Source organism: Zonotrichia leucophrys, chromosome 2 (genome assembly GCF_028769735.1).
Source record: "Zonotrichia leucophrys gambelii isolate GWCS_2022_RI chromosome 2, RI_Zleu_2.0, whole genome shotgun sequence".
Taxonomy (NCBI): domain Eukaryota; kingdom Metazoa; phylum Chordata; class Aves; order Passeriformes; family Passerellidae; genus Zonotrichia; species Zonotrichia leucophrys.
The window spans coordinates 72,279,118-72,298,657 of NC_088171.1; the positions used below are offsets into that span (position 1 = coordinate 72,279,118).

The 19,540-nt window shown below is 42.1% G+C and overlaps 1 protein-coding gene across 2 annotated transcripts in view; it reads right to left on the minus strand.

The window, feature by feature from the left end:
• Positions 1-16,821, minus strand: part of LOC135444182 (cadherin-6) — a 102,752-nt gene extending 85,931 nt beyond the window's left edge. Inside the window, exon 1 of one of the 2 annotated variants that reach the window (XM_064705446.1) lies at positions 16,644-16,821. The gene's annotated coding sequence lies outside the window, so the exon portion shown is untranslated. Of the gene's footprint in view, positions 1-16,261; positions 16,365-16,643 lie in introns of those variants that run through there. The other variant, XM_064705447.1, reaches the window with a different exon arrangement.
• Between the last annotated feature and the right edge of the window lie 2,719 nt (positions 16,822-19,540).

A 19,540-nucleotide genomic window follows, 5' to 3' on the forward strand; every position in this document is an offset into this window, starting at 1 on the left:
TACATGCCATAGTCTTTTTTTGTATATGCCTGTGTGTCATGGTTTGGGCCTGGCACAGAGCCAGGGCTTCTGTTGGGGTGCATATCTAAACAGCTTGTGCACTCAGACAATCTTCAAACCCCAGTGTCCAGGTCTGCAAATACCTATTCCAGTGAGTCATCACCAGCTTCATGAAATAATTTTCCATTGTAAACTTGCAAGTGATCTGCTCTGGGGTATAAAGACCTTAAAAGGCAGTGATAAAATGCACTTTAGGGAAAAAAAAAATTGAACTCAGCATGAGCTCACTCATGAAAGGAAGGGTGATGACACTCAAACCTCAAGTTATCCAATTCCTTCTTTAAAAAGTGGTCTCTAATGGGTGGTTGTAAAACTGTATTTTTTGTGCTCCTTTCCTGTTCCTCCTCCATCAGAGGAGATATCACGACTCAAAGTGCTACACTCAGATTTAAAAATGTAGCCTAAATACATCAGGTACATATTTATATACTGCAGGTCTTTCACTGTATGACTAGAATGTGAGACAAGTGAATTCCACCCTGAGATTAGAGACTTCCCTGTAGTTCTCTGCAGATATGAGAAAACACAGGCCACAGGCTCTTTGAGCAACTCAGGGGCCCAAAAGTACAGGACATTTTCCCATGATAAATCAGCTACCTCAGAATGTCCTTTTTCTTTTTCCCTTTAAAATTTTTTATTGGTGCAATGCTTCTGCAGTATAGACACGGTCAGCTTCAGAGCTTGAAGGTTTATTTGTCCACAGAACAGATAATGGATAAACAGCAGCAATGAGAGTTTATTCAGCCCACCTCACCCAGGAGCCTAGAGATCACTTGGCAGTGCCATCCTCCACGCCACTTCTGCTTCTGGTTCATGGGCCAGTGCTACTGAAGTTCTCAACAGATGGTGCTATTAGTACAACCCACTACTATTTATCTTTTTTTTCTGTATGAAAGGGAATAAAATACTTGTTTTGCTTACACAGTCCTGTGAAGAGCCATTAGGTGGTACTAATGGTGCTTCTGACTGCTGGCATCTGCTCTAGATGGGGTTGGAGTAGGGGCCTTGAAGGTAGAGGGCTTTCAAACATCCTTTTGCTTGCCAATCCCCTGAGGAATAACAACTACACTGGTATCAATGTACTGAAAGATGTGTGACACCAGCCAGCAAGCCAGGTACCCTCAATGGCAGAGTAACACTTTATTGAAAGAGACAGGCAAGTGAGGGCAAGCTGTGAAATAAAGATGCAGAATTTCTTGTGAGGCCTTTCAAAACACTCTTGCTGAACTACCTTGTCCAGGTAGCATTATTTAAAACCTTTGGAGAGTATTTTATTCTGTCCAAAACTATCACTCCCCCCGAGAGTGATTTATCAATCCATCATACTACAGGGGGGAAAAAAATTCTAGGAGTCCCTCTTTTTCTTTTTAAAGATAGACAGAATTTTAGATGTAAAATACAATCATTTCCTCTAGGAATTCTTAACCTTCTACATTTCTTGTGTTGACATTCTGTATTTTTTTCCAGTGCCAGTGGCCTGAACAATAATGGTATAGGACAAGCCAGACAGTCACACAGTACTTGTCCTGAGCAGGACTCTGGGTAAAATGTTCATTCCTGTGTCTACAAGAACTGGTGTTATAATTACAATCTTGTATTTTATCTGGGGCTTTTTTCCCTGATAGAAGAAAAACCAAAATATCCTTTACGGTGTGAGATGGTTGCAGATCATTTTCCCTCTTTGCTTGTGGCTTTTAAAGAGATCATTTCTGCAAAGAACTAGGATTCAGCATCCTATTTTTGGCACAGTGTCCACGCTTCTGACTTTGCATGGGAAGGGTTAGAGCTGAGAAAGCAAAGCTGAGTATTTATATCACATAGGTATGTGAGCTGTGCCTAGAACCAAGCAGTACAGAAGACTTGCACTGTATAGGCACACACCTTGTTCTGCACAGCGGAAAACAACCAGAAAATCGCCTCTGTGAAAAAGTATTCTGTCTTTTTGGCATTCTTTCAGGCAGGCAGAAACAATACATAGCCCAAATGCTCCAAAGCATCATCTACTTTGCAGTCACAGAGGCCTGTTCTCTAGCTGGTAAAGGCAACGGCAGTTCCTTAAAGTTACTAGAGTTAGATATGGATTTACTCCAAATTAAGGACTTGGCCGAGATTTTTTTTTTCTTTTTTTTTAATGCATTAGCAGATGGCAAATATGCACTGAGCACAGAAAAACTACTGGTTTTTGAGGGCAATGGTTGCTTGCAATGCTAATTTGGGGCTTTATGTTTATGCAAGCTAACCTGGAGGGACACATTTCAGAGCTGGGTTGAAGCTGCAGAAAGACTCAAGCAGCAAAGTGCAGAATACCAGTAACCCATTTAAAGCCGGCAGTGTGAATGCAGGGTTGGGTGTCTGCTCATTCTGAAGAGATTCAGAAAATAAGGCAGGAGCAGATGTTAGGAGATCACAACTTTATATATTTCCCTCATTCAGTCATGTCAAGATGAGACCATTTGCAAAACTTTCAAAATGGAAAGGTACTTGGCTTTATGTTTGGATTCCAGCTAGCTAACACTCTGCTGCAAGCTGATGTCCACATGAGAACATTTCAGAGCACTGCTGTGTGGTGGAAATCAACTCATAAGGAGCATCCAAAAGCAGATGTTGAGAGATGTTTACAAACCAGGTGCTGACAGTCTGTTTTCATCTAGTAGTTCTTTTGACGGATATACCGCACCCATATCTGCAAACTGTGATGACACAGACAACCTTTCCCTCCAAACTCTGTTAACCTTGCTGCAGAAAGTAACCTGGGATAACCACAAAGTAGCTATTGACCAAGGCTGAACAGCTTATGTAGTTCTGAGAGTGTAGTCACAAAATAGGAATAAAATGAAAATCAAAGCTCAGAGAAGAGGTCATTTTCCTGGCAACAATCCTACCCACAAATACAGAGGAAAGATATGTCATTCTCAGAGCAAAATTTATCCTGAAGACAAAGGAAGTCACATAGTATGGTCTCCTGTGACACCCAGCAAACATTTTGTACCTCACTTTTTATTTCTTACTTCTTTCTGTTATTTTCTTTAAAGAACTGTGACATTCTGTGTTATGCCTGATACCATGCTGTTCCTACACATAAGACATTCTTGTGTCTGTCTTACAGTCTGGTTTTGTGTTGGCTTTTTTTTTTTTTTCCTATTTCTGATTCATTCAAGGGAACCAGGGAGCCATTTTTGTGAGTGAAAAATCACAGACCTCACCTGCAAATTCTGTGCGCAAAAGACTTTAAAACCATTTCAGTGGCTACAGAATGAATCACAATACTGCAGGTATTCAGCTATCTTTTTTAGTAAGTATGCTTTAATTGGACAAAAGTGTAGCTGACATGTTTTAACTTACACATCTATTATAAGGTAGAACTCACTTAACCACTCTCTTCTAATATGATTTCCTGTGAAGTTAGCCATATTTTGGTCAAATAAAAATAATCCTGCAGCTAAGACTGATTTCTCTGAACATATTTGCCAGCTGGGACTCTATTAGGTTAAAGCACTGTTTCCCATAATTAGGACCCATGGACATTAATGTCATACAAATAAATATGTGTTGCTGTAGAATATATTTGATAACTAATTCACCACACAGATTAAGTATGAACTATCCATTTGAACAGCTGATTTCTGTGTCTCTGGCCACAGAAGTCCCATGATATTGCTCCTGCTCTCCGGATAGATGGCTGAGGATTTTTTAATAGGAGAGAGACAAGAGAAAGTGGGGAGAGCTGACTGCTCTAAGTTCCTGGGCATGTCCACTGTTGATAATTTATTAATGCATTTTCTTCTGCTTCCTTGGTCTGGTTTTTCAGCTCATATTTACCATTACAGCTCCTTGGAAGTCAATGGAATAATATTAGTTTCTCCTCTTTTGACTGAGAATATGACTGGATAAAATTTTAGCCAGAACTGAAGAATAAGCTAGAAACCTTGAGTATTGTTAATCCACCATCTAAGGCGCTTATTCCTCTCAGGTACTGCTTCCTGATTCAGCACAATCTTTTGAGCATTTGTTTAAATCCCTCTGTCAATAATGACCCACAAGCACAGGCCGAAGGCAAGTGTCACAAGAAAATATTCTGACTGCAGTTCTTGGAGTCTTTCTAACAGCAGATTATTGAAATGTGAATGCAGCCCTAAAACTTAAATTCAGTTTAGCACATCCTGAAAAGCCAGGAGAATGAGAAATCTTTCTCTGAATGTGGTAATGCTTCTTTTTGCTCTGAAGAACCAGCAGTTTTCAGATTATGGCTCTAGTATTTTAAAATTTAAGACCAAGACAAAACCCATGCTATTGGTCACAAGAAAAACCATGGACATGCTGAGAGTTATAATAAAGTAATGAGAATCCTTAAATACCAACATTTCTTCAGAACCTTTTAGTGTCTTACTGACTAGAGAAGCTCAGGAAAACCAAAATACTGTCTCCCTTGCTGTGAGCCAATGGAGCTCATAGCCCCTAGCTGATAATCTTTTCCCTTAGCTCTACATGCTATGACCACAACATCCAGCCCTTGGTGAAATGAGTGTTAAATTCACTGAAGAGTATCAGAAATGGAAATACACAGGAGAAGAAAAAAAAAAGCCACACAATTTTCTAAAGCAGCTGAACTTGGAAAAGACAGTCAATGAGGGAATTAGGACAGTTTGAAAAGAGGTAACAGAATAGGCCATTGTTACTACTTTCTATTTGAGCATTAAAACAAAAATAATAAAAAAATATCTTGGCCAGAAGTAGAATAAATTCCACTCTGCTCCTCTGAGCTTCATGTCTTTGGCCTGATTCCCTGTACAGGAGAGTGAGCAAAGTTTGGCCAGCAGATTTAGGTATCTGCTCCTCACCCCTTTCCCACCTGGTGGCATGTTTCTTTTGGGGGTGCCTCTGTAAGAGCAGAGAGCAACAACAGAGCTCCTGCTCTGTTGCATCCCAGAACACAGCAGCAGAATCACCCTCTGCTCCTCTCCTAGCAGAGGAGCAGCCTCATAAGCAGGACTCTGAGGCTTATAAAAAACTGAGACACTGGGATGGAGTTGCTACTGGTTGCACAAAGTGAATGTCAAACAGGAAAATTCCCCTCCGGGAAGGTATGTCAGGCGAGCATTGATCCTGTACATCTGGATTTTGCTCCCCAAAGTAATGTTAGCTGGACAACATTCAGCTCCTGGTCTTGCAGATCTCAGCCTGACTGCCAGCTGCAGATCACCACTGTCCCAATGGACTTCAGGGACAGTGAAGAGCAACTGAGCCCAGCATGAGACAAAAGCCATCGCTTTGCAGGATCAAGCCCATCACAGGAGGCAAGAAGCAAGTTATCCCTCTGACATGTGTGGGGATGAGGTACCAACAGATCAGCACAACAAACTGGTGCCTGGAATATTCACAAAAGTAACATTTCAGAGGCAGCAATAATAATAATGATATTAAAAATAATAAATAATGAAAATATAAACCTGGGTATGATTTCTCTTAGATGCAAATCAAGATTTAAATATAAAAATGATAGGCCTCTGTTAATCCTTCTTAGGAAGTCATAAATTGTTAATCAGACCTTAGGCAGTGTTGTTTAATACCAACTTTAATAAAATAGCTGCCCGAAGCAGAAAGACAGTTGGGATCCTGACTCTAAAACTTTGGTAACCTCATCCACTTTTTTGTAGCCTGAGGCTCTTACACTACCATTGATACTAACTCCTTTGAAATATGCTCATTTTTTAGGTTGCTAAATTATTAAACACCTTATTAGTTGAAAGATTAGATGGAAAAAAGTCATCTCTGTATGACGGAAAATGGATTGGAAGAAGAAGAAAAAGTTGAGGGAATATTTACATAAAAGATACAGCTCTGTTGTTGATATACAGAGGTAATCCATAATCCATAATTCATTTAAGAAATGAACCCATCAAATTACATAACTACGCATGACAAATTGCTACTGTTGAGCTATCCTACAATAAATTACAAGGAATCATTCCTGTCAAGAGTGTATTTTGTTTGAGACTAAAAAAAGCAATGTCGCTACAAGGTTGTTTTCCCTCTTGTTCCATAGGATTTGTCTATCACATACAATCTCTCACACTTCCACCATATAATTTGATTGGGGTAGAAAAAGCTCCTTTGTGTGGAGTAACCACAAAGTCTTCAAAATTAAAACTGCTTTGAAAATTCCGAGAAAAGAGGAAAGGACGAAAAGGAAGAATGCTTCTTCCTCATTATTTCTTAATACTATTTGTCAGTCAGGTGAGCAGATCCTTAGAGTAAAAAATAAGAAACAATCATTTCCTGAACTGTGATGTCTTTTTTAGTGTATGTCCAGAGCAGCTTGTTAGCATACTGATTGTTTCATTTAATATGCAATACAGAGCATACTTACTACTTTGAAGTGCTTATTCATGATGTCATGGATATTAGTGTATATTTCTTAATTACACAACAGAACAATCTTTCCTCTTTCAACTTATACTTTCTGCTGCTCTGATTGGTTTCTCTAACTAGCCAGAATAATCATTTTGCCACACAGAAACAGAAACGGGAAAAAAAAAGTAAACAATTTTAAAAGCCATTTTAATTTAATAACAAATTGGAAGCTGTATTCTGTGTTAAATTAGCACTGCAAGCCTCATATCAATTCAAGGCAAGGTTCCCTGTTCGTTACTGCTTAATTAATCAGTCCTGTTTCCATCTAAATTAAAAGTTTTCTCTCCTCCCTATCATCTCTAACATCTCATTTCAGGCAGCATATCAAGTTAATCTTGCTTGCATTAGCAACTTATTTCTAATGGCTTGGTTCAATTATTTGGTTTGAGCATGGTGTTAATAATGCCAAGGTTGTGAGTTCAATCCCTGTATGGGCCATCCACTTAAGAGCTGGACTTCAAGATCCTTATGGATCCCTTCCAGCTCAGAATATTCTGCAATAATTCATCCTATCCCAGTTTGCAGATGAATTCTGCTTGCTCTCTGCTTTGTTTTGGGCATCTTGGAGTCAATGGTAAAACAGCAATCGCAAGAGCGAGCTCATCCAGCCTCGCGATGAACCCACAGTGCGACAACAAACACGTACTTCCAACACACTGAAGTCTTTTTGAACTTTTGGCTTCCTGGTGTGCCTTGTCCTTCCTGAAGAAACATGGCCCTTAGAGACAGGTTTAGTGATGGACTTGACAGTGCTGGGTTAACTCTTGGACTTGGTGATCTTAGTAGTCTTTTCTAACCTAAAACATTCTATGATTAGAACATGCACAGGGCTGAGCAAAGAATTAGTATCTTATAAAACAACAGACAAGTATATAACATTCCCAAGGAAGAAGAGAAATCTGTCAGGGAAGGAGAACACAGGAAGTTGGGTGGTATCTGAAATGAACGTCCTCATTAACCTTTATGCAACATATCCTGGAAATAAAGCTGCAATGAGCATGAATCCTGCACTACTGTTAGTAGTGTATATAAAAAAGCATCAAACATTCCACCATGTCATCTTTGAAGGAAGTGAAAAACAGGACTTGAACACTAACTGGTTGAATATCTCCTGCTTATGTTGACCCCACCATTCCTAGAGGTGGAAACTGCTGCTGCTGCTATAATCTGGTACTTTATAGCACCAGCAGCAAAGCGCACTAACTGTGGGATTTAGCAAAAGACCTATGGTGTTTCGGATTGCACCAATCTGGCCCCAGTCAAAGCTGCAGCTGGTCATACGTGCTAGTCCTTCCATTTGCCTTGCTCAGCTCAACCTTCAGAAGTAATTTTCCTGGTTGCTCCTAGTGCTTATCAAGGGATACCTGCTTGCCCATGCCAGGATCCTGTCAACACTGCGACCCCCCAGGCACCACCCTAGCTCCAGCAGCTCCCTCCACAGAGACCCACAGCCTCCGAGGTGTAACAGATACCTGCTCCTGCTCAGGTCAGGGCTCGAAACTAAATCTGAGCCCGAGGTGTCTGCATCACACGGAGGCCAGCTTTAATGCCAGCTTGACAAATATAAATACTTCTGCAATAGACACAAAACACACAATATTAAGTGACCATTCCAAGAGGATGAAACTTGTTCTTCCTGAATAATTCCAGTATTTACTTTTGCTCATCCAGGAATCAGGATGTTATTGCAACAGGGAAGAAGGATGTGCAGCATATTTTAACCTTCTAGATTTGCAGCAACAAGCCTCTGACCTCACATTTACCAGCCTGGTTGAAATTACAACCTGCTGCCAAGGAAAACTCTGTCATACATAAAAGTAACTCCAATATCAAGTAGCTTTGAGATATCTGACAAATGAATTACGGTGGATTAATGAGAAGCTGCTTCAGAAATCCTGCAAAAAAGACCCTCACAATGTTACAAGATGGTAATGCATTTCATTTAATAGCAATATAAATTATGTGCTGAGAAAAGTGGGAGCCTCTTGTGTTGTTTTGTTGTGTTTGTTTTTTTTTTCCAAGAGGAACAGAAATCCTTCCTATAAATCAGAGTGCACACTTCTGTTTCTGATGGGAAACACTGCTCTGAAAAGCACTGAATTTCAAAGCTGCTTGAGACTAGATTGTCTGCAGAATTGTGCTGATGGCTGTAAATATTAATAAATATGATACACTGGGCCAGCTTTTGTTTTCAGATGCTTATGCTCTGCTTCCTCTTAAGTGCAGATGACCTGAAGACACAGGCACCAGGAGGAAGAGTCTGAGCTAAGAATTGGTTTTAGAGATGCAATACTCAGTGACACTTGCACAAAGGAAGGATGTTCCCATTACATGCCAGCAGAAACAGCCCGGAAGTGAAAATCTCAGTCCAGTCCTCTCTATCCCCCCTGCAACTGCTGATGGGAGCTGACAGAGACTGCAGAGAATCCTTCTCCATGCTGTACAGATGATCCAGGGATCATCTGTTGGCATCAATGGGAAATGATGGTTATTCCTTATACAGGTTTTCTTTCCATCCTCATTTAGTGGAGTCTATTATTTAGGGATACAAATTATACAAACATTTGGCAGTTGTGTTGTGGTCACCATGAAAGTAATTGCAAAGTTGTAAACACTTAATTACAAACCCTGACATCTTGATCCAGAAAAACACTCAAATATTCAAACAACCTTGTAGACTTCAGTGCAGTTTATTGGTACTTTTAAAAGCAAGCTGCTCTGGGACCAGGTATGATAAGTCAGAGAGAAGAGCATGCTTTGTTTATGGCAGAAATAACTTGGTAATTATCAGCAGTGAGAAGGGAAATACCAGAGCAGAGCATTCATATTATTTAGACTTAAATGGAGTTTAGATGAAATACAGGGTTTTATAAAACTGGTTGGCACAGCATGAATTGCTTAAAGGGATGTGGCTGGTGGACTTAAGAGTTGCTTCTGCATCTTTTTCCCTTTCAGCCCTGACAGCTAAATTGAGCACCAATTTCACAAAAGAAATTTGCTCCCTGAAAGAGATTCTACCTCTATATATTCCTGCTCTGTGATCTGCCAGGGCACTCTTCACACTATGAAAGTGAGGAAATAGGCTCTCTTGAATTCTTGTAGAGCTTGATCAGTTTGTCAGGCCAGCTCCAAAAGCATTAGGTCATAGTAGGTGGCATAGAGCTCAGGACCTCGTACTGCTTCCATCTAAACTGGCCACACAACTTTTAAATTTAATGTGTCTTTTTTATGTGTCTTTTTCTACTTCTCCCTCTATTTTATTTACACTAAGATCAATACCCGTGTCAGGGGTATTGGTGTACACCATGTCCTCATTCAAGTAGCTTCCCTTTGACTCACCTTCATATCTATGTGCTAGGAATACTACTCCTTAGATATTTACAAAGCAGGGGTGCTTTGAAATGAATTCATGCAGGCATGGACATGAACAAGAGATAGTGTGGTATGACCTCTGGCTGCCCCAAACCACAGGGAGCAGCATGCAGAATAGGCAGCCTTTTACGAGATTTCTTTTTTATCCCCTTCTCTCCCACAGGCATAAGTAGGTGGGAATGTATGAGGCAGGGAATGGTAAAGAAACTCTGTGGCCAGTCCAACTCGGCCAATACAGAGAGTAAGGTCATTGCCACCTTGCTTGAGGACAGCTCAGATTACTTTCTCCCGGGAATAAGATACTCAGCCTTGTCTCAGACAGCTCTGGAGCTACTCAGCTTCCCCCCTTCCCCACCACTGAAAACATGGCTGAACAAACAAGCAAAAAACATCTAGAAAATCCTTTGGGGAGAGAGTGTCAAAGCAGATGCAATGAATCCTTGAGAAAAATAATTGGCTTTCTTTTGGATGAAAAAAAGAGAGCCAAATGTGACTTTTTCCCCCCATCCATTCTTTGATCAGCTACAACAACTGAAGAGAGCAGGAGAGAGGCAGGCAGGTTGACTGCAAGCTGTACTTGCTAGAAGAGCCTGGTTCAGCATCCCTGCTGTGTCATGATCTCCTCCTGTGACCTTGGGCAAGTCACTCACCTTCGTGGTGATTCGCTTCCCCCGCTGTAAAACACGGCCAATTATACAGGCCAGCCTCACGGTGGGGCCATGTGGTGAAGATGTGGAATTCTGGAATACTTGAACAGCTTTTGAGTGAAGGCCTCACGTCAATGAACTACACCTTGTCCCTTACTTGAAGTGAGACTCCCAAATGTGCACAGAGTATCTGTGGGTTCCTGGGGGGAGTTTAGCAGACTACAATAAGCTATATAATGTTCTTTTTGTCCACGAAGATACTTGTGTCAAACAATGATTGACAGACTAATGACCCCCTAAAGTTACAAGCCATCAGGCACTCAAAGTGAATCAATTCAGTGAGGAAACAGATTTCACCTGAGTCCTCCGGGCAAAACTAAAAGGAACCGTGCTTTTAATTATTTTTGCTATGGTATTGGATCTAAGAGGATGAGGGAGGAGGAGACATCTTTCTAAGAGAGAGGGTTTTCCCTGGAGTGAGCCTGTCAGTAGGAAGGCTGGCCCCAGTGCCGCAGTGCCAGCACCCCAGCTGGGGCCCTCGGGAACAAGCGGTTCTCCCACCACTCCAGGGCCTCTCAGGCAAGTCTGGATCACCATGACCTTCAGTGCTAAGTGGAGTAACCATCAGAGGCAAGTATTCTCTTTGAGTTTGGCGTTACCCTCACAACAAAGCAGAGCTACATGGTAATGATTGTGTTGATTAAGCAGCCTTTGTGCTTATAGAAGCAATTAGCTGACAATTGTAATGAGGGAACAGGCAGCTCTGCTTTCCACCAGACAGGCATGAACCTGCAGTACCTGGGGAAACTTGACTAGTGTTTAATTTTTGTGCTAATTTTCAATTCCTGCTGACCCTTCTCCTAGGTCCTCCTGCTCTGACTCTGCGATTAGATGCAGAAGTGGGAATGCTGGAAAGATACACCACCTATTATCTCAGAGGCAGCTGTAAACATTACAGCATGATAATGAAATTAGTTTAGCTGAGAGGAATTACGGTACCCAGTTAGTACAGGACGGATCTCATTCATAAAGTGCTCTCTTCTGTGCATTGCGGTGTGTCACTAGGGAAGAGCTGAGGAGCTATGATGGGTATTTATGTTGCAAATGAAATCCAATAGTCATATTCTGGCTAGAATTTTCTGACTATATATAAATATATATGCATATCCTGAGAAGACAGGCTAATTAACCCATAAATTATTTGCCCACAATGCCAGAATAAAGCCATTATTGAACAGGTTACTTAAAGCATAGCAAGGCTGGCAGTGTTCTCGAATGAGACCAGATGGAAATGTATATGCACTTTTTGTCTACGCGCCTGGTGCAGAGGAGGGTATGGAGAGGTGTCTTGTGGCTGGGTGTGAAGAAAGATAATGCAGTATCACTCTATCTTGGATGTTTCAGCATGGTGCTATCAAGTGCTCTGGCACCATCACAGTTAAGCAATCACTTCTTTGCTTAAAGATTTTTTCTAGAGATCCAACTCTAACTCAGGAAGGACACCATGCCAGTTGAGTGTTTTTCATCCTGACAAGGCTCACAGGCTCCCCTCACCCTTCCCCATCAGCATTGATCCTCACTGTGCTCAGAGGGCTGCAGCTCCAGAGGAAACTATCCTCCCTTTTGTTTTGAGAGAGAAAAATACTCAAGGAGCAGGCAGCTCCACAAGACTGGATGTACCGACCAATAACATTAATTCACACCACTCTATAAACACTCCTGAAATTCAGTTATCCTATTTTCTTCTGGGAATGCTTTTGCTAACAAACAAACAAAAGCATAAACTCAAATATTTACAGTCTTTGTTTGGGCCTTTCAGTGCCAAATGCACAACAGGAAAATAAAGTGGAATACAGTGGTAGCAGCCAGCCCCATCTGGAATAGGGAGATGGTCAGGGATACAAAGAGGGATAAACCTGCCTGAAATGGGATGGGGAAGTTGATGATGGGTGATCAGGATCAGGACACACAGCAGTGCCCTAGAGAAGCTTAGAAACCTGAACCTGGATGGACTCCCAACACATACCAGCTAGTCATTGGGGAAGAACCAAAAAGAGATTCTTAGGCTGAGATTTATGGCATAGAAAGCACAACTGGCTATGAAGTACTCACAGTCAAACTTTAAAAATGCTTTTATCCAGCACTTTCCCCACCAAATTCCACTGCAGCAACACTCACAGCACAACCCAGAGAGGATGATTTTTCTGCTGATGTTTTGTATTAATTATGCATTCTTCAAGGATGTTTTTAAAGCAGGGACTAATAATCTACCGTGTACCTTTTGTTAAGCAATAAAGACAACTAAAAGCTGCATTTAATACTAAACATTCATCTCTCCCCATCCCAAAAGAAGCAGGGCAAGATGCCATACCTTTCTCCTCACACAGCATAGTTTTTTCAGACCCCTTGGAAAGGTCTGCCATGACTAAGCATGCAGCATGAGCAAACCAGCTGCTACTGGATTTTTATCTCAACCAGAACACATTTAAACTTGAGAACGGTGTTTATACTGCAAACTGAATTCTGCATAGAGTCAGCAGAAGAGATTTGATCTGTGTGCCACAGAACTCTTCACTTTGTGCACACAATGGGAGACTCACTTTAAAGACTCACATTGAAAAGATCCTGCATTTGGCCCCACCATGGCAGTCAGGATAACCACAACTGAGTTTATCAGCCCTGTTTCTAAGAGCTATAAACCCAAGAAATTATATAAGGAAAAGAAAAAGGAAAAACGAAGCAAACCCCAAATGATGCAAAGCCTTTGAAGACACAGGAACAGTTACTGCAGCTAACTAGGTCTTCAAGGGGTTAATGAGAAAGTCTCCTTAACACCCAGCTTCCAAGGCAAAGCCTTTCCCACATGCTTATGATAATCAAAAGATACTGAAAACCAATTCTACTTCATTCTGGTATAATTGCAGCAGAGCCACTAGAGGAATTGTAACCATTATGTAAGATGAGGCACCATCACAGTGGGGCCTGCTGCTTCAAATGCATTCTACCCACTCTTTTTTATAGATTTCAGCTACCTTTTTTTTTAGTAATTAGCCACCATTTCCAAGGAGATCCATAAGTAATTTCCTGCACATCTTGAGCCATAATGCTGCAAGATTGCACTAGAAAGGTAACAGAATTTAAAAGTAGTCAACAAAGGGAAGGCGATATACTGAAAAGTTCAGTTAAGCATAAGACAGTGACCATAATTTCATTTAACGATAGATAAATGTTGCTTGACCCCACACAGCACACAGGCAACCACCAGAAAATCCAACAGTGCTTCCTTCCAAACCCCAAAATACAGCAGTAGTCTATTAACAAGCAGCATATCAGCATGCTGAAAACTTCTTTAGTCAAAGCAAAAATGTAACACACTTGAGGGGACAGTGGACTGGAGGGAGGCTCCTGCCCAGTGGAATCCAGCATGCCCTTGAGAAGCGGGCTGCTCATTTAGAGAAGGATCTCAGCTGGTGAGAACACAGGCACATTCATAACTTCTATCAAGTTCACATTAGTTTCGAGATCTTCTGCAGAAAGCAGTGGGAAAAAACCCCCACACTTCTTAACATGTGTATGTTTTGCTTTGAAGGAAGTCTCTCAACTAAATATTATTGAAACAGCAGATGGCAAAATGCAAACTTTATGAAAGGGAAGGCTGCCTTGAGCGGCAGGTTACTGCTTGCATAGAAGAGCTGTGCAAGGGAAGAAGGGAGGGAGGAAGGGAGGGAGAGAAGAGTCAGAAGTTAAGATGCACATTTCTAGCCGAACAACTTCGTTAGAAAATGATGACCGTGTCTATAAATATAATCTTTAGAGTGCTGGCATGGAGATACGCAAGAGCTGTGAACTGGTGTGAAAATTAAAATACCTAGAGAGACTAATAAATCCCTTCGGGGACCCCAGTTACTTAAATGGCTGCAAAAGATAATTGCAGAGAGCTACAACAGGACTGAATCAATGCCATTTTCCAGGGGAAAAAAAAAAAAAAAAAAAAAAAAGAAAAAAACAGTGTTACTGCTCTGATTACGTTATTCTGAAAAGACTGGCTGCTTTCCTCTTCCCTCTCTCAGCTCAAAAGTCAACTGCAAACCACCAGAAATATGTCCAGAAAGATTATGGTGCAGCTGAAAGCCAGAAGCATGAGATTATATATTTACTGGTGCTGTGTCAGATAGCATCTGAGAGAAGAGGAAAAAGAGATTCAGCTTTGCAGGCTTTATTAGCATGTTTGGGTTCTTTAAAGGAGCTATCCAATTGTGTCATTGCTGCCAGGCCTTTAAAACTGTACATATCCATGATAAAGGAATCTACTTAATCTTGATCACAAGCCTCAGAGCTCTACCCCACTCTCCTGTGACATGCAAACTTATTGCCTTTAAAAAGGAATTAGAAAAAAAAAGAAACGAACAGGGATGCACCATTACCCATAGCATTATATTGCTCAGGAACAGATGTTAATCAATTTTATGGAATGTTTTAAGTAACATGAAAGTACTTTTGTAAAGAACTGTCTGCATAATAGAGATTTCAGCCCAGCAAATACAGGAGATAAGCCTTTATCTTGACTGGGAGAGTTATGTCTATTTTGATTAAAACCAAAGAGGTCTGCACGATCAAGCAATTTATTCCCTTGGAATTATGTCATTTCCAGAATGCTACTACACACGGTCCTGTGACAAAAGGGAATGGAAATAACCTTGCTCTTGATTGAAATGTTCTCCTTGCATAAATGTTCATCCATGTAGCTCATGAGGTACACATGTAGGATGTACATTCCATCCTCAGAGATTCCTGAACAGACAAGAACTGTACTTTTATTCCAGCTGTGCTAGAAGAACAGTAAATGTGGAGAAAGGACTGACCTTACACTCTGTAAGTAATCTGTGCTACTCAATCTCTCATGCACAGCTAACAGAACTTTAAAATCCCCAAACACACACAAGTAAAAGGGAAAAGGTGCCCTATCTTCTCGATTTGTATAAAAGCAGTAGCTGTGCCATCGTGCTGGGAGTAATTTCGGTCGTTAAACTTCTCGAACCTTGAATGTCATCAGGAGTTACTTAGGTGACCATCCACTTGCACTTAAAAAGTACTGCATTTAACTCTCCGTAAAATATGGATTTTATTGCAGCAGTGACAGGACTCCTTTCCACAGCCACTGACCTCTACTGCTATTGCTTGTCTCTTGACTCGACCTTCTGCATAAGAATACACAGATGTAGTATGCAAACTGTATTCCCTGTGCGTGCATGAAAGTAGGTGTTACTTACATATGAATACATAAATAGTTCAACCTAACTGACACAGAAAGTATATTACCAGCTCCTTAGAAACATTTACTACACCACCAAATTCAGTGCTTGCTTTCTGCAATTATCCAACTTCTTTCCTGTAAAAATGCCTATACGCCTACCCTCTTACTTCCACCTCCTTCAGCACTCCTCAACCCGTTCTTTTATCAAATAAAAGACTTCACATTTGTCAATTCCTGTAACGTCCCCCGATCTGCTCGCTCTGCCCCCTTCTTTTCACTGAGGGAGCGCCTCAATTCAACTGTGCTCTACATTCAGTTCTGCACTTTGCCTCGGATTTCGCTCATGATTCGAAGGGCTTTGCCCTGTATTCATTTCAAAGCAACTAGGCAGTATCAAGAAACAGAGACGGACTTTAAATATTATTATGTTCCAGTTGCTCATCCTTTTACTGTTGTTATTACTAATTGTTACTGTTATTCTTTTCCAAGAACACACGACCCCTTCTCCCGCTCTCACCACCCCTCCTTGCCCGAAGTGTCTTGCCGGCGATGACAATCCCCAGGAAAACGCCGCATCCCTTCGCTTGACTGGCAGCGCCGGCAAACGCGGTCCCCGCACGCCCCTGAGCGCCGGGCAGGGCGCGGAGCCCCGGGGGGGTCACCCCGGCGTGGCGGCGGGGACAGAGCCCTCCGTAAGAGCAAGACAGCTGCCAACTTTGCAAAATAAGTGCTGTCCCCCGCCTCGTCACCCCCCCCTAATTAGCATTCCCAATAAGCACGGCACAAATAATAAGAAAGGAAGGGAAAAAAAAAAAAAAAAAAAAAAAAAGAGCAGAAGGCGGCTGGCTGGTGAGAGCCAGAACTTGCCCCTCCAGAGGTGCAGAGCCGCATCTCCTTACCGGCACGCAGGGACGACGCGGCCGAGCCTCGCCCGGGTCGGCGCAGCTCCCCGGCCCCTTCTCCCGCCGCTCAGCTTCCCCGCCTCGCACTAGGGCTCCCGCTCGGCCAGCAGCACTTTTTAACTCCGGCATGCAGGCAGCCCGAGCCGAGGGGGCTCTCTATCTGATTGGTTTCCATTCACTGCTCCTGATTAATAAAAAAAAAAAAAAAAAAAAAAAAAAAAAAAAAAAAAAAGGGAAAGGAGAAGGGGGAGGGAAGAAAAAAAAAAAGAAAGAAAAAAAAAAAAGCCAAACTCCTCCCTCTCGGCTGGGCTCCCTGGCAGGCGCGCACACACACCCGCACATACGCGCACCCGCACCTCTGGCGCCGGCGCTGCGGCTGCCGGGGCTGCCGGGGCTGCCGCACTGGGGCCGGGGGGGCGCGGAGCGGGCGCGGAGCCGATTCCTCCGGGCGGGCCGGGATTTGCAACTGAATGCGGTGGGAGGGCAGAGGGGGAGGGTTGTGCCAGCGAGCCCCCCTTCCCCCCCGAGAGCAGCTCCGTGCTTGAGGTGGAGAGTAGCCAGCTTCTTCCCAATCGTTTGGTAGCGATAGCTAAAGCGGAATAAAATCGGGGGAGGGGGGATAAAGAGGAGGCAGAGGCACGCTCCTCTGTTGTGAACTGTGCGTTTGTGCTGTGCGGCTTCTCATCCTCCGAGATGGTCTTAAGTCCTTCTCTCGACATCTGAGATGCCCCGCTGGTCTTTTCCCACACTTCCCAGGAAGTTCCTGGACTTGATGAATCAAGATATTTCGGTGAATTATTGATGGAGATGACACTTCATGGTCGCATGTGCTGGTTTCTATGTGAATGGAAAGCAGCGGAGGAGGATTTTCCAGGTGTCTGCCTTTGCTTGGTCCCTCTCTCCCCAGAGGGCTCCCCACTCAAGAGGTTATGACTAATCTTAATGCAGAACAAACTGAAATCTCAGCTTTTGCATGCAGGACTCGTGGAGCCCTCTGCACACATGCATTTTGTACAGTCTCTCCCCCTCCACAACCCCCAAACCCCTAAATAGAGCCTGAAATAAGGCTTTGCATTTACTTAATCTATATTTTAAATTACAAGATGGAAATTGCCAGCCAGTTTATTACTTACCTGACAAGAGTCCACTCCAATTCAGCTGCACGGTGTCCCCTTAAGATTCATAGGAAATGTTGCAAGAACTGAAGCTTACTGCCATTTGCCTCTCGCATCTCCACCGTCTTAGGTTTGACCTTTATGATTTTTTTCCCTGCCAGTAAATCCAAAGTCATCCTGTTTTTCTTTATTTTTCTCTTCCTTTTTTCTTCCCTTGCTCCTATCCACCTTTCACAATTTCTACATGCTGTATATCTTAAGAATGGGTCTGTGCTGGCTCTAAGCCATCTTTGTGTCCTGTTTTTGGACTATTTCAAGGCTTTTAGTTTAATTTAAATACCCTGAGCACCAGGAATTCAGGTAGCAATCTTGCTGCTTGTGCTCAGTGCTGCAGCACCATCTTCACAGCACAGCTGAAACTGGTGCTGGGCTTGTTGTAAAATGTGGAATATGTAAAAATTTTTAAGGAAAGATATTCTTTAATATTTGATCTTTGTGTACTCTCAAGACTAGTCAACAAGAAGGAGACTTAATCCATGAAACACAGCTAACAATCATGCTCTAAGTGATGTCCAGGTGTTAGAAAAACAAATTACTTGTTGGTAGAATTGCCTTGTTAAGGGTTAGGGCCTGACACGCTTCAGTGATCTTGGACCTAGGGGAAGGTTACCAGAGCTTGAGAGGAAGGATGTTCCATTAGTGGACACAAAGAATGCAGAATTTGCTGGCCACAAGGACAACTGGCAGAACTCCCAAGGTAAGGAAGAAACTAATAAAGATAACTCATCAATTGTGCTGAAATCAGCTCCAGCTGGGTAAAAGGTAATTCTGGCAGGGAGAGATCATGACCGCCGACTCATGGATCATCGACCCAAAAAACCTAACAACTCAAGAGAAAGATTGAGTAGAAAGATTAATTAGCATGAGAAACAAGAGAATCATTAACCAATAGAAGATAGGATAGTAACTAATAGAGAACTATGTAACTTGTCACCAATGAACACTAACTCCTTTGTTTGCTGAAATATATAAATAGTAAAAATTAGATAGCTGGTGTGCTTTGGTTTGTGGAATACCACCAAGCACCCAGGCTTGTGCAACTGTGAAATAAATAATCAATGTCTCTCTTGAGTGTATAATTATTGGCTTGTTGCACACCAGGTAACGAGTCTGATTTTGGGGACAACAGGCTCCTTAAGAAAGCCTTCAAGTTATTTCCCACAGCCACTGTGTTGGCAAAATTAATTATTTTAAGGACTCTGTATGATACTGCAAAGGCAAAGCAGTGTAAAGAAGCTGCATTCTGCTTTGCATATATTTGTGAACTCAAGCAAATCACCCTGAAAACCCACTTAGGTACCACTGCCACTATTTGGCTATTTTAGTCTTTCCATGGCTGAGTTTTTCCAGCCTGGAGATCATTCTGGTTGCTCTTCTTTGAACTTCCCCTGGTTCCCTCATTATTTTCTTTTTTTTTTTCAGCAATGACAGGTCAGGAACCGAGTGAATATTTGCAGAGCATTCCCACGGGACCTTTCCGGACACAGTCTATCTCTCTTTATGACAGACCACATTTGCAGGCTTTCTTGTTCCCTGCCATATTGCATTGTCGATTCACTGCCCACTCTAACCCTGAGGTCTCCTTGGGCATTATTCATTCCTAGACGTGTCATATTCTGATTAGCCTTGGTAAGGCTGCTTTTATTATTTTATTTTAATTTAATTAATTTTTATTTTCTCAGACAGAGTGAAATTAATAATATCCAAGAAGGTCTTCTG